This window comes from Hyperolius riggenbachi, chromosome 5, assembly GCF_040937935.1.
Source record: "Hyperolius riggenbachi isolate aHypRig1 chromosome 5, aHypRig1.pri, whole genome shotgun sequence".
Taxonomy (NCBI): Eukaryota; Metazoa; Chordata; class Amphibia; order Anura; family Hyperoliidae; genus Hyperolius; species Hyperolius riggenbachi.
The window spans coordinates 161,207,012-161,219,937 of record NC_090650.1 but is presented as its reverse complement, the minus strand read 5'-3'; the positions used below and the strand labels follow the sequence as shown (position 1 = coordinate 161,219,937).

Below are 12,926 nucleotides of genomic sequence, written 5' to 3'. Positions count from 1 at the left end.
ATATATATATATATGTATGTATATATGGTGCGACAAATGCAACTGTTCACTTAAAGAGACACTGAAGCGAAAAACAAAATATTCTCATATTTTTATTTTCAGTTATACAGCTTTTTTTTTTATAACATTGCATCATTCTCTAATACTTGCAGTTTACACATTACTCAGCATTCTAAAAGTTTTTGCAGAACAGGCAGTGAACTTTTGACCTGTCCTGAACTGTTTTCTGCAAAAGAAAAAGACAATACAGCTGAGATAACCTAATCAGAAGTAAGAGCTCTCCAGGACTTTGGCAGAGCTCAATGGCTATTTGCATAGATAACAACTGGAGTTTCTTAACTCTTACTGTACTGGAAACAAATATTAAGGTATCCATACACTGGTCGATTTGCCATCAGATTCGACCAACAGATAGATCCCTCTCTGATCGAATCTGATCAGAGAGGGATCGTATAGCTACCTTTACTGCAAACAGATTGTGAACCGATTTCAGCCTGAAATCTGTTGTGGTGGTGGTGCTGCTGCCGCCGCTCCCCTCCCCCACCGCATACATTACCTGCTCCGCCGGCGTGACTGCCCCCGGTCACCGCTGCTCCGTCTCCACTCGGTCTCAGGGTCCGGCATGCTTTACTTCTTCCTGCCCGGCAGGAAGTTTAAATAGTAGAGCGCCCTCTACTGTTTAAACTTCCTGCCGGGCAGGAGGAACTGAAGCATGCCGGAGACCAGCGCGGAGACGGAGCAGCGGTGACCGGAGGCAGTCGCGCCGGCGGAGCAGGTAATGTATTGCCGCTCTATTGCGTCGGTCGTCGGGCACTCGAACGCCGCTAGCGACTCGCTCCCTACCCGCGGGCGATCGACGGTAATTTTCCGCACGGAGCGATCGACGGGATCGGACGAAATGGATCGAAATTTGGCGTGTAGCGCGAAGGATTGGCAGCAGATTCGATCTCAGTTATCGAATCTGCTGTCGAAACGGCGGCAAATCGGGCCAGTGTATGGCCAGCTTTCGACTTATGTCTCTTCTCCTAATGCTTTATTTCTTAGCTGTACTACACAACCAATTCATTATATCATATTTTTTTTTTTTTTTGCTTCAGTGTCTCTTTAGGGCCTCTTTCACAGTGGGACGTTAAAGTCGCATGCTATAAAAAATGATAACGCAGACTAGCGCACAGCAATACAAAGTCTGTGCAACATTCACAGTGCACACGTTGCGTTGTGTGTAACGTGTAGCAATATTTAGTGCTGCATGTTGTGTGTTTAGCAATAAATTTGCTGCGTTATGTGTGTTGCACATGCTCAGTAATTTTTTTTTTTAAATGTAACGCATGCACCGTTTACGTTCCATCAGTATGCGATGAAAACGGCGCACCAAGAGACACATAACGCAGTGCAAAATAACGTCCAATTTCATAACCTACATGCGCTGCGTTAGGGGCACGTTGTGTGACCTAAACGCAACGTCCCACTGTGAAAGAGGCCTGAGAGACAGCAAACGTTTCAGGTGCAAACAGTGGGCTCCGGCCCTTGGTTTTTCTTTGCAAATTTCAGTTGCCAGTTGCACAAACAAAACAATAAAACTATCTGTGGCTCCGCTGAGTGAGCATCTAACTAACTCACTGCAGTCCCTCTCTAACTATCTAACATAAATGGCAAAAATGTAAAAAAAGGAACATGCGCTTCTAAAATATCAACTACTTTTTAATCAGATAATTGTATGAGTCAACAAATCAATATAATTTAAAAAGGATCCTATACGTATAAAAACAATCCACAATCATCCCACCATCACATTCACACAATCATACACTATGCGTGACCTGCCGCATATAGCCTTCCAGCACCAAGAAAAATTTTGTTTAGTTTCCAGGATGCAGTTCACTTTTGCAAAAAAAGGGAGCTCAAGTTGCAGCGTTACAACGAATAAAACTTGCGAGTCCTTTAAAAAAAGACCCAGTGTGTCCACAATGGCAGGTAGAAAAATTTTATATGCTCTCCACCGTTATAGAGAAACTCCAGGATTAATCCTCCCAAGGTTGTAATGTGGTCTATAATGTGCTTCTTAGATATATATAAATTGCTCATATCATTGATCCACTCAAGGTACCTTAAGTTAGATGATCAGGTCCTGCGTGGCTAAGAACTCCACAACTCTCCGTCTAGATTGCGGGGATACCCGGCGGCCTACGTCACTTCCTTCTGGCAATCCCAGTGGTGACGCTCGCTCTTCCGGGATCTTCGCTTGTAGTGTCTTTGTAGTCGGTGACGTCACCTTAAAGATATAGGAGCTCTTTTTCGAAGTGCAGCCGCTAAGCGCTTCTACGGCTCACAGCTCTTAGATATCTTGACACATAGAAGACAGAGTCAATATCTTCACCTGGTGGAGGTGAAGATATTGACTCTGTCTTCTATGTGTCAAGATATCTAAGAGCTGTGAGCCGTAGAAGCGCTTAGCGGCTGCACTTCGGAAAAAGAGCTCCTATATCTTTAAGGTGACGTCACCGACTACAAAGACACTACAAGCGAAGATCCCGGAAGAGCGAGCGTCACCACTGGGATTGCCAGAAGGAAGTGACGTAGGCCGCCGGGTATCCCCGCAATCTAGACGGAGAGTTGTGGAGTTCTTAGCCACGCAGGACCTGATCATCTAACTTAAGGTACCTTGAGTGGATCAATGATATGAGCAATTTATATATATCTAAGAAGCACATTATAGACCACATTACAACCTTGGGAGGATTAATCCTGGAGTTTCTCTATAACGGTGGAGAGCATATAAAATTTTTCTACCTGCCATTGTGGACACACTGGGTCTTTTTTTAAAGGACTCGCAAGTTTTATTCGTTGTAACGCTGCAACTTGAGCTCCCTTTTTTTGCAAAAGTGAACTGCATCCTGGAAACTAAACAAAATTTTTCTTGGTGCTGGAAGGCTATATGCGGCAGGTCACGCATAGTGTATGATTGTGTGAATGTGATGGTGGGATGATTGTGGATTGTTTTTATACGTATAGGATCCTTTTTAAATTATATTGATTTGTTGACTCATACAATTATCTGATTAAAAAGTAGTTGATATTTTAGAAGCGCATGTTCCTTTTTTTACATTAATCAATTGAAAGGTTTGTGGAACCCCTTTTGGAATAGTGCAGCTGAGAAAGCCCACTAGCGCCGCTTCCCATTGAGTAAATGGCAAAAATATTTTTTTCTTTGTTGTCTCAACATATTCAACAAAACTAGCAACTCACAGGTTTGTTTTCCAGCTTTCTCCAGAGAGCTTAGTTCCTTCCACTCAACAGGAACCAAAATAAGCCGCCTGAAGCTACCTGTTCATTTATTCAGCACCCATGCTCCACCTATACAGGGCAAATTCATGGACATGGTCCAGGTGGCCTGGGAACCCGCACACTCTTCCCTGGACCCTTTACTGGTTTTTACCGCACACTCTTCTCCAGGACCCTTTACTGGTTTTCTCAAACCTCTTAATGTGACCCTCGCATTCCTTTCTTTGGCCTGGGACATCCAAGTCAGGGGTGAGTGATCTTTGGTCAGCCTGAAGGAGCGACCAATAAGATAGTATCGCAGGGATTCTAATGCCCATTTAATTGCCAGACACTCCCTTTCCACAATACTATCATTTTTTTTCGGCTGGGGTCAGCGTCCGGGTTAAATAAACCACCAGGTGCTCCTCACCCTTGACAAGCTATGACAGGACTGCACCCAAACCAACATTTGATACATTGGTTTGTACTATAAATGGCTTCTCGAAGTCTTAAGCTCCTGAAACTTGTCCGATGCAGACTCCCACTTCACTATTACTGACCCTTTTCCTTTTGTCAAATCTGTTAATGGACCTGGAATGGTGTCAACATTTAGGATAAACTTTTGATAGTAACCTACCATGCCAAGAAAAGTCCGAACTAGTTTTTTCGTTAGTGGCTGCGGTCAATCTCTGATCGCCTCCACTTTATTTACCCATGGTTTTATGAGGCCACGTCCTATTGTTTAACCCAGGTACCGAGCCTCCTTGAGTCCTATAGCACACTTTATAGGGTTTGCTGTTAGGCCGCCTCATCTAACTGATTTTAGAACTGCTTGGACCTTAGGGAGATGACTTTCCCAATATGTACTGAATATAACCATATTGTCCAAGTATGCCGCTGGAAACTGCTGGTGGGGCCTTAATATCTCATTCATTAAGCATTGGAAGGTTGCAGGAGCTTCTTGCAACCCAAAAGGCATGCAAACATAATGGAAAAATCCCTGAGGTGTGGAAAAGCAGTTCTCTCCTTAGCTATATCTGTTAGAGGCACCTGCCAATAACCCCTAGTTAGATCAAGGGTAGTAAAGTATTTAGCGGAGCCTAGTCTCTCAGTGAGTTCGTCAATTCTCAGCATTGGGAAGGCAACAAATTTTAACACTGCATTCAGCTTCCGCAAATAATTGCAAAACCTAAGAGAACCATCTGGTTTTGGGACCAATACAATAGGGCTACTCCATTCACTTTTTGATCTCTCAATTACACCTAAGTCTAACATCTTTTCTATTTAATCAGCCACTAATTGTCTACGAGCCTCTGGGATCCGATAGGGCTTTAGGCGGATCCGAACCTTGGGGTCAGTAATGATATCATGCTTGATTACCAACGTACACCCTGGTAAATCTGAAAATAGGTCAGTGTTCCTTTGCAGAAACTCTTTAACCTCCTGTTTTTGGAAGGTTATACAATACAATACAATAAGTGTGAGGAAACGCGGAAAAGCCGCCGTCTCGAGGTGAGGCGGCTGTTTCCGCGTCCAGCATGGCGTCACAACGCGGAAAAAACGCCGCATGCCGCATGGGCAGTGCGGCGGAATCCGCATTGGTAACGGCGGAATCCACATCAGAGGCGACCCCCGCATTAGATACATTGCAAAACAGTACTGGTGTGGCTGGGACTGATAGTCCACCAAGATTCAGACTTACACGCGCGCGAGCACAGAGGCAGAGTTTAAATAGCAGTTAGAAGGGTGTCGGCTGACCAGCTGGGTCAGCTGACAAATTCCACTGCTCCCATTGGACCAGCAATTAGGGAGGTCCTGGAAAGGTCCTAGAGTATATATACTGCTGGTTGTTCACTTGCTCTTTGTCTGGCGTGCGATCACATACGTGGGAGCACCCAGATCCGTAGTCAGATCCTGAAGTGTGCCGGGACCAGCTGGAGCTGTAATCCTACACTTAGCTAGATATTTGATAGCTAAAGTACTAGTTTGATTGTGATTATATGTTATGACTTTTGCCTGCCTCGACTATCCTCCTGAACTCTGATCTTGCACCTCGATATTTCTGATACTCTGTTGCCGAACCCCGGCTCGTTCCTTGACTCTGCTTCTGCCTCCTGATTTTGTACCCCGATATTTCTGATACCCCGTTGCTGAACCCTGCCTGTACTTTGACTCTGCCTTTTCCTCCCGATCCTGTACTTTATCTGTCCGTGTGTGTACGACCTGGCTTGTCCGACCTCGAGAACCGACCTTACCGTTAGAGGCGGTTCCTCGCTCTGTTAGCGATCCTTCCTCCTGAGGGTCACTTTCAGATATTCCTTCCTACTATCAGTCTGACTCCTCCCGTCTTGGAGAGCTCAGGTCTGCGGAAGGAATCTGTGCAGTACTCCTTACTGCATTGAGGCCTTGTCCTCTTAGTGTTACAGTTACACCAAACACTACACTCTACTCGGGTGATCAGAGGTTAGTTTGTATATCGGATTATCGGTGAGACTGCAGTTCACTTATAATCTGGTATATATCTGTATTTCCGGTGATACTGCAGATCACCGGTAATCAGATACTCTCTGCGCCCACCGATCGTTACAGAACGCCAGACCAAAAAACAAAATGGACGCAAACACTGGTCGTCTGGGTATGCTTGCCACTTCGGTGGATAACCTTCATCAAGCACTGGGCCAGCACAAAGCTTTGATTGATGCCCTTTCAGGCTCTGTGCAAACCCTCCAGACGTCAGTTGATTCAGTGCGATCCCCTCCTAGTGATGACATACGTATGCCTGTACCTGATAAATTTTCCGGCCACAAGTCTGACTTCCGGAATTTCAAGAGTAGAGTGTTGTCATACTTCGAGTTAAGACCCCGATCCTCGGGGACTGAGACCCAACGGGTCATTTTCATTAAAACACTGTTAACTGGTGATTCCCAGTCCTGGGCATACAACCTGTCCCCCACTAGTTTAGCTCTGACCTCAGTCGAGGAATTTTTTAAGGCTATGGCCGTAATATACGACGACCCTGACCTTGCGGCAACTTCAGAGCGAAAGCTCAAACTTTTGCGGCAAGGCAGAGGGTCGGTCGAGGATTACGCAGCAGAATTTCGTAGGTGGTCTGTTACCGCCAGATTCGACAATTTTGCTCTGATGGATTATTTTCTATCTGGGTTGTCGGAGGAGGTCTCTGATTTGATGCTAACCTTACCCGAGCCCGCAACAGTCGATGAGGCCATATCATCGGCCATCAGAGTCGATCGTCGACTACGCCATCAGAGGCAGACTAGGGGCAGTCACCGGGTCAGGGTGACTTCGTATGTGGCACCTTCTGGTACGCCCGCAGTAACGGCATCTCCACCGGTGTCACCCTCTCCAGCCTCACCACCACCCGAACCCATGCAAATTGGTCGATCAAGATTGACCCAGGTGGAACGTAGGCGGAGAATAACAGAACAACTGTGCCTGTATTGTGCAGAAGCAGGGCACAGGGTGCGAAACTGCCCTAACAAGTCGGGAAACGGGTCTGCCTAGGAGTAGTGGGGGGTGACACCCTAGGCACTTCATTCTCACCCCAAAAAGAGAAGAAGTTACTTCTCCCCTGTACTATTACGTGGGAGGATAAGTCTGTGGACACTGAAGCTTTTATTGACTCTGGCTCAGCGGCCAATTTTATGAACCTTGAATTTGCTCGGGAGTTGGGTATTCCTCTCACTCCAGTAAGTCCCCCCATTCAGGTCACGGCAGTAGACGATTCCCCGCTGCAACGGGATCGTCCCCTGTCTCAGACTCCGCAGGTGAGGGTCACGATAGGGGTATTGCATGGGGAACAGTTACAGTTTTTCGTTTTGAACATGTCAACCTCCACTATTATCTTAGGTATGCCTTGGTTACAGGCCCACTCTCCACAAATCGACTGGGCCACGGGTCAGGTAACCAGATGGTCTGATCGTTGTCACCAACAGTGTCTAGGAAAGGTGACATTGGGTCAGACCAAGGTGTATGTGGAGGGTGTTCCCGAGGTGTATTCCGATTTTTCTGATGTCTTTTGTCCCAAGTCTGCTGATCAATTACCTCCTCATCGCCCGTTCGATTGCCCCATTGATCTCCGTGCTGGTTGTATGCCCCCTAGGGGTCACCTGTATAACTTGTCCGGTCCCGAGAAGTTGGCCATGCAGGAGTACATTCGTGACAACCTGGCCAAGGGGTTTATTCGGCCCTCTCGGTCACCTGCTGGGGCCGGTTTCTTTTTCGTTAAGAAAAAAGACGGGGGTCTTCGACCTTGTATCGACTACCGAGGTCTCAATAAAATCACGGTAAAGAATCGCTATCCGTTACCATTGATAGACGACTTATTCACGCAGGTCACTACTGCAAAGATCTTTTCTAAGTTAGATCTGAGGGGGGCATACAACCTAATCCGCATTAGAAGGGGCGATGAATGGAAGACGGCCTTTAACACACCCGACGGGCATTACGAATACTTAGTGATGCCCTTCGGGTTGTGCAATGCGCCCGCCGTCTTCCAGGAACTAATCAATGAGGTATTCCGGGAGGTATTGGGTAAATTCGTACTGGTATACCTCGATGATATATTAATTTATTCCAATAACCTCCTTGAACACAGGGTCCATGTGAAATTTGTCCTAAACAAATTAAGACAGAATAGACTCTACGCCAAGTTAGAAAAGTGTATTTTTGAGGTGACATCCGTCACGTTTCTGGGGTATGTGATTTCTACCTCAGGTCTGTCAATGGACCCTGCTAAAGTCACAGCTGTCCTAGAATGGCCGCAACCTGTGGGTCTGAAAGCCCTCCAGAGATTCCTGGGTTTTGCAAATTATTATAGGAGGTTTATAAAAGGGTACTCCACGATCATTGCACCCCTTACCAGTCTCACAAAAAAGGGGGCAGATACTACCCACTGGTCTCCGGAGGCTCAGAATGCATTTTCTAGTCTGAAAAAATTGTTTTGTTCCGCACCAATCCTGAGACATGTCGACACCGCTTATCCGTTCATTGTTGAGGTCGATGCCTCGGAGGTCGGGGTAGGGGCTGTGCTGTCTCAGCGATCAGGGTTACAGGGAAGACTACACCCCTGTGCGTACTTTTCCCGTAGGTTCTCTCCGGCAGAGAGAAACTACGATATAGGCAACAGAGAGCTCCTGGCCATTAAATTGGCATTTGAGGAGTGGCGCCACTGGCTGGAGGGGGCAGAGCACACGATCACTGTTTACACCGACCACAAGAACTTGGAGTACATCGAGGGGGCTAAGAGGCTTAGTCCTCGTCAGGCCCGGTGGTCCTTGTTTTTTACGAGATTCAGGTTTATAATCACATACACTCCAGGTAGCAAAAACATCAAGGCAGATGCCCTCTCCAGGTGTTTCGAACCTGAGACAGCACAGCCTCACACTCCTGAATCCATCATTCCGCAGAAACTGGTGTTAGCCGCCACGGAGTCTTGGGAAGAGTGGACAGAGATCTTGGGTCCCTTTCAGCAGGAGGTTCCTGAAGGGAAACCCGAAGGGGTCTTGTTCATACCACTACCATTCCGGTTACAGGTTCTGCAACTCTTTCACGCCCATAAGAATGCTGGTCATCCTGGAGCTGCCAGAACGCAGGATCTGATTGCCAGGTGTGCTTGGTGGCCTTCCTTGGCAACAGATTGCAAGGAGTATGTTAGGGAGTGTGCGGTGTGCGCCCAGAGTAAGCCCTCCCGGCTGGCATCTGTAGGAAGGTTGCAGCCTTTGCCCACCCCGAGTGAGCCATGGACCCACTTGTCCATGGATTTTGTGGGGGAATTGCCCAGGTCTGAAGGCATGTCGGTCATTTGGGTGGTAGTCGATCGGTTTAGCAAAATGGCCCATTTTGTGCCCCTGAAAGGACTCCCCTCGGCTCAAGAACTGGCTGAATTGTTTATCATTCACATCTTCCGGCTGCATGGCATTCCGGAAGACATCGTGTCTGATAGGGGAGTCCAGTTTGTGTCTGGATTCTGGAGGGCATTTTGCCACCAAATGGGCATGAAATTGTCTTTCTCGTCAGGCTACCACCCACAGACCAATGGGCAGACAGAACGCATTAACCAATCCCTGGAGCAATTTCTGAGATGCTACGTTTCTGAGGCGCAGAGTGACTGGGTGAAATTTTTGCCCTTCGCGGAATTCGCTCAAAATAATTTAAAGAATTCCTCGTCTGGGTTTTCCCCATTTCAGATTGTAACAGGGAGGTCACCCAAATTTTCCCCTTTTCCAGTTGTCTCGTCTCCATTTCCAGCACTGGAAAATTGGCAGAGATCACTCAGGGACAATTGGGGAATTGTTAAGGGGAATTTACAGAAGGCGTTCCAGAGTCAGAAGGGTCAAGCAGATAAGAGACGGTCCGTGGAATGGAAGTTTCGGCCAGGGGATCTAGTCTGGGTGTCCACACGTCACTTGACCCTGAAGCAGCCATCTGCCAAACTGGGTCCCAGGTTTGTGGGCCCATTTTCCGTGACCAAGAAGATTAATAATGTTACTTATTCCATTGACCTTCCCACCAGCATGCGGGGGGTGAGGTCCTTCCACGTGTCCCTTCTTAAACCAGCAGTCCAGGTAGGTCCTACTCCTCCTCCTCCCGTGTTGGTGGATGCCCAACCCGAGTACGAAGTGGAGAAGATCATAGATTCACGTACTGTACAGAACTCGGTACAGTACCTCGTACATTGGAAGGGGTACGGGATTGAGGAGAGGCAATGGGTACCTAGGAACCGCATGCATGCGGACGAGTTAGTGAAGGAATTTCATGCTGTACATCCCGAGAAGCCTGGTGGGAGTTGTCCGGAGTCCACTCCTCGGGAGGGGGGTACTGTGAGGAAACGCGGAAAAGCCGCCGTCTCGAGGTGAGGCGGCTGTTTCCGCGTCCAGCATGGCGTCACAACGCGGAAAAAACGCCGCATGCCGCATGGGCAGTGCGGCGGAATCCGCATTGGTAACGGCGGAATCCACATCAGAGGCGACCCCCGCATTAGATACATTGCAAAACAGTACTGGTGTGGCTGGGACTGATAGTCCACCAAGATTCAGACTTACACGCGCGCGAGCACAGAGGCAGAGTTTAAATAGCAGTTAGAAGGGTGTCGGCTGACCAGCTGGGTCAGCTGACAAATTCCACTGCTCCCATTGGACCAGCAATTAGGGAGGTCCTGGAAAGGTCCTAGAGTATATATACTGCTGGTTGTTCACTTGCTCTTTGTCTGGCGTGCGATCACATACGTGGGAGCACCCAGATCCGTAGTCAGATCCTGAAGTGTGCCGTGACCAGCTGGAGCTGTAATCCTACACTTAGCTAGATATTTGATAGCTAAAGTACTAGTTTGATTGTGATTATATGTTATGACTTTTGCCTGCCTCGACTATCCTCCTGAACTCTGATCTTGCACCTCGATATTTCTGATACTCTGTTGCCGAACCCCGGCTCGTTCCTTGACTCTGCTTCTGCCTCCTGATTTTGTACCCCGATATTTCTGATACCCCGTTGCTGAACCCTGCCTGTACTTTGACTCTGCCTTTGCCTCCCGATCCTGTACTTTATCTGTCCGTGTGTGTACGACCTGGCTTGTCCGACCTCGAGAACCGACCTTACCGTTAGAGGCGGTTCCTCGCTCTGTTAGCGATCCTTCCTCCTGAGGGTCACTTTCAGATATTCCTTCCTACTATCAGTCTGACTCCTCCCGTCTTGGAGAGCTCAGGTCTGCGGAAGGAATCTGTGCAGTACTCCTTACTGCATTGAGGCCTTGTCCTCTTAGTGTTACAGTTACACCAAACACTACACTCTACTCGGGTGATCAGAGGTTAGTTTGTATATCGGATTATCGGTGAGACTGCAGTTCACTTATAATCTGGTATATATCTGTATTTCCGGTGATACTGCAGATCACCGGTAATCAGATACTCTCTGCGCCCACCGATCGTTACAATAAGATTTGTAAAGTGCTTTTCTCCCATAGGACTCAAAGGTTGACAGGGAAGCTGCGATTTTCTCCTCATGAATTCCTTCTTGGGCTCGGGAAGGTAAATGAGCTGTGACTAGTAGGACCTCTATGTCTTTACAGGGGTTTATCAAGTTAATATGATAGATTTGCTCTTTTTTTCCTTTTGTCTGGCTGGTGAATCTTATAGTTTACTGGACCAAACTTCTCGAGAACTTCATATGGACCCTGCCATTTTGCCAGAAATGTACTTTCAACCGTGGGGACCAAAATCACAACACGGTCACTTATATTTAAAGATTGCACCTTGGCAGATCGATTATAAACCCGACTTTGGGCTTCCTGAGCTCTCTGCATGTATTCTCTCACCAGCGGTGTAATTGCAGAGGTTCTGTCATGCATGTATGAAATATGCTCAATTACGCTTCTTTGGGGTGTGGACATTTGTTCCCAAGATTCCTAGGCAATGTCTAAAAATCGCCTGGATGTCTCCTGTAGACTAACTCAAATAGTGAAAAATCTGTAGACGATTAGGGAAGGTCTCTGACTACGAACATAGGGTTAGGCAGTCCCAGTCCCTCCCATCCTGATCCACCACTTTCTTTAACATTCCTTTCAGGGTTTTATTAAACCTCTCCACCAAGCCATTTGTGGATGGTAAACAGAGGTGCCGAGTTGTTTAGAGGGACCCTGAGCAGTGATTTAATGTAAAAGATTACACTTACCTGGTGCTTCCTCCAGCCCACCGTAGGTGGCGAGGTCCCCCGGCATCCTCCTGGCTCCTCTCCGTGTGCCTCCGCCAGCCCCGGTGAGCAAGGGTGTCCGCCCGGCTCTTCCTGGTTCCTGACGCATGGTGTCATCACGGCGGCCGGGGTGACAGGTCTGCGCATGCGCAGTTTAGAGTTAGAACATTGTGCATTCGCAGACCTGTCCCGCCGACAGCTGTGATTACGCAAAGCAGCCAGAGTGATGACACCATGCGTCAGAAACCAGGAAGAGCCGGCTCGCTGGTAACGGGGGCCAGCGGAGGCACACGGAGAGGAGCCAGGAGGAATCCGGGGGACCTCGCCGCCTACGGTAGGCTGGAGGAAGTCCCAGGTAAGTATAATCTTTTAAATTAAGTCACTGCTCAGGGTCCCTTAAATTCCCAGAAGCCGACATAACTCCTTCATCACTTTTGATATAAACGGTGTTCTCTGGTCCATCAGGATCTCTTTTGGTATTCCAGTGTGAGTGAACACATGCAGCAGCTCTTTTGCTATTGTCTTAGAGGCTGTATTTCTCAATGGTATGGCCTTAGGGTAAAAAATTGGCATAGTCTAATATGACCAGCATGTATTGGTGGTTCCTTGCAGACTTAACCTATGGCCCCACTAGGTCCATTGCCAACCATTCAAACAGTACATCAATGATAGGCTAAGGAACCACTGGACCCCGGAAGTGTGTCTGAGGGGCAGGCAATTGACATTCTGGGCACGACTCACAGTACCTCTTAATGTCTGAAAAGACCCCTGGCCAATAAAACCTCTGTAGGACCAGTTGTGTTTTTTCTGAGTCATGGTGGCCACCCATAGCATGTTTATGGGCCAGGTCTAACACCATCTTACGGTATGGCTAGGGTACTATCAGCTGCTCTAACACTGCCGACCCTATATAATAACTCATTTACCTCAGCAAAATGGGGTAACATCTTCCCTGCATCAGT

At 47.7% G+C, this 12,926-nt stretch overlaps 1 protein-coding gene across 5 annotated transcripts in view; it reads left to right on the top strand.

The window, feature by feature from the left end:
• The window catches only part of AMPH (amphiphysin), a 1,183,179-nt gene that overhangs the window by 870,462 nt on the left and 299,791 nt on the right, over positions 1-12,926 (top strand). The window lies entirely within an intron of this gene.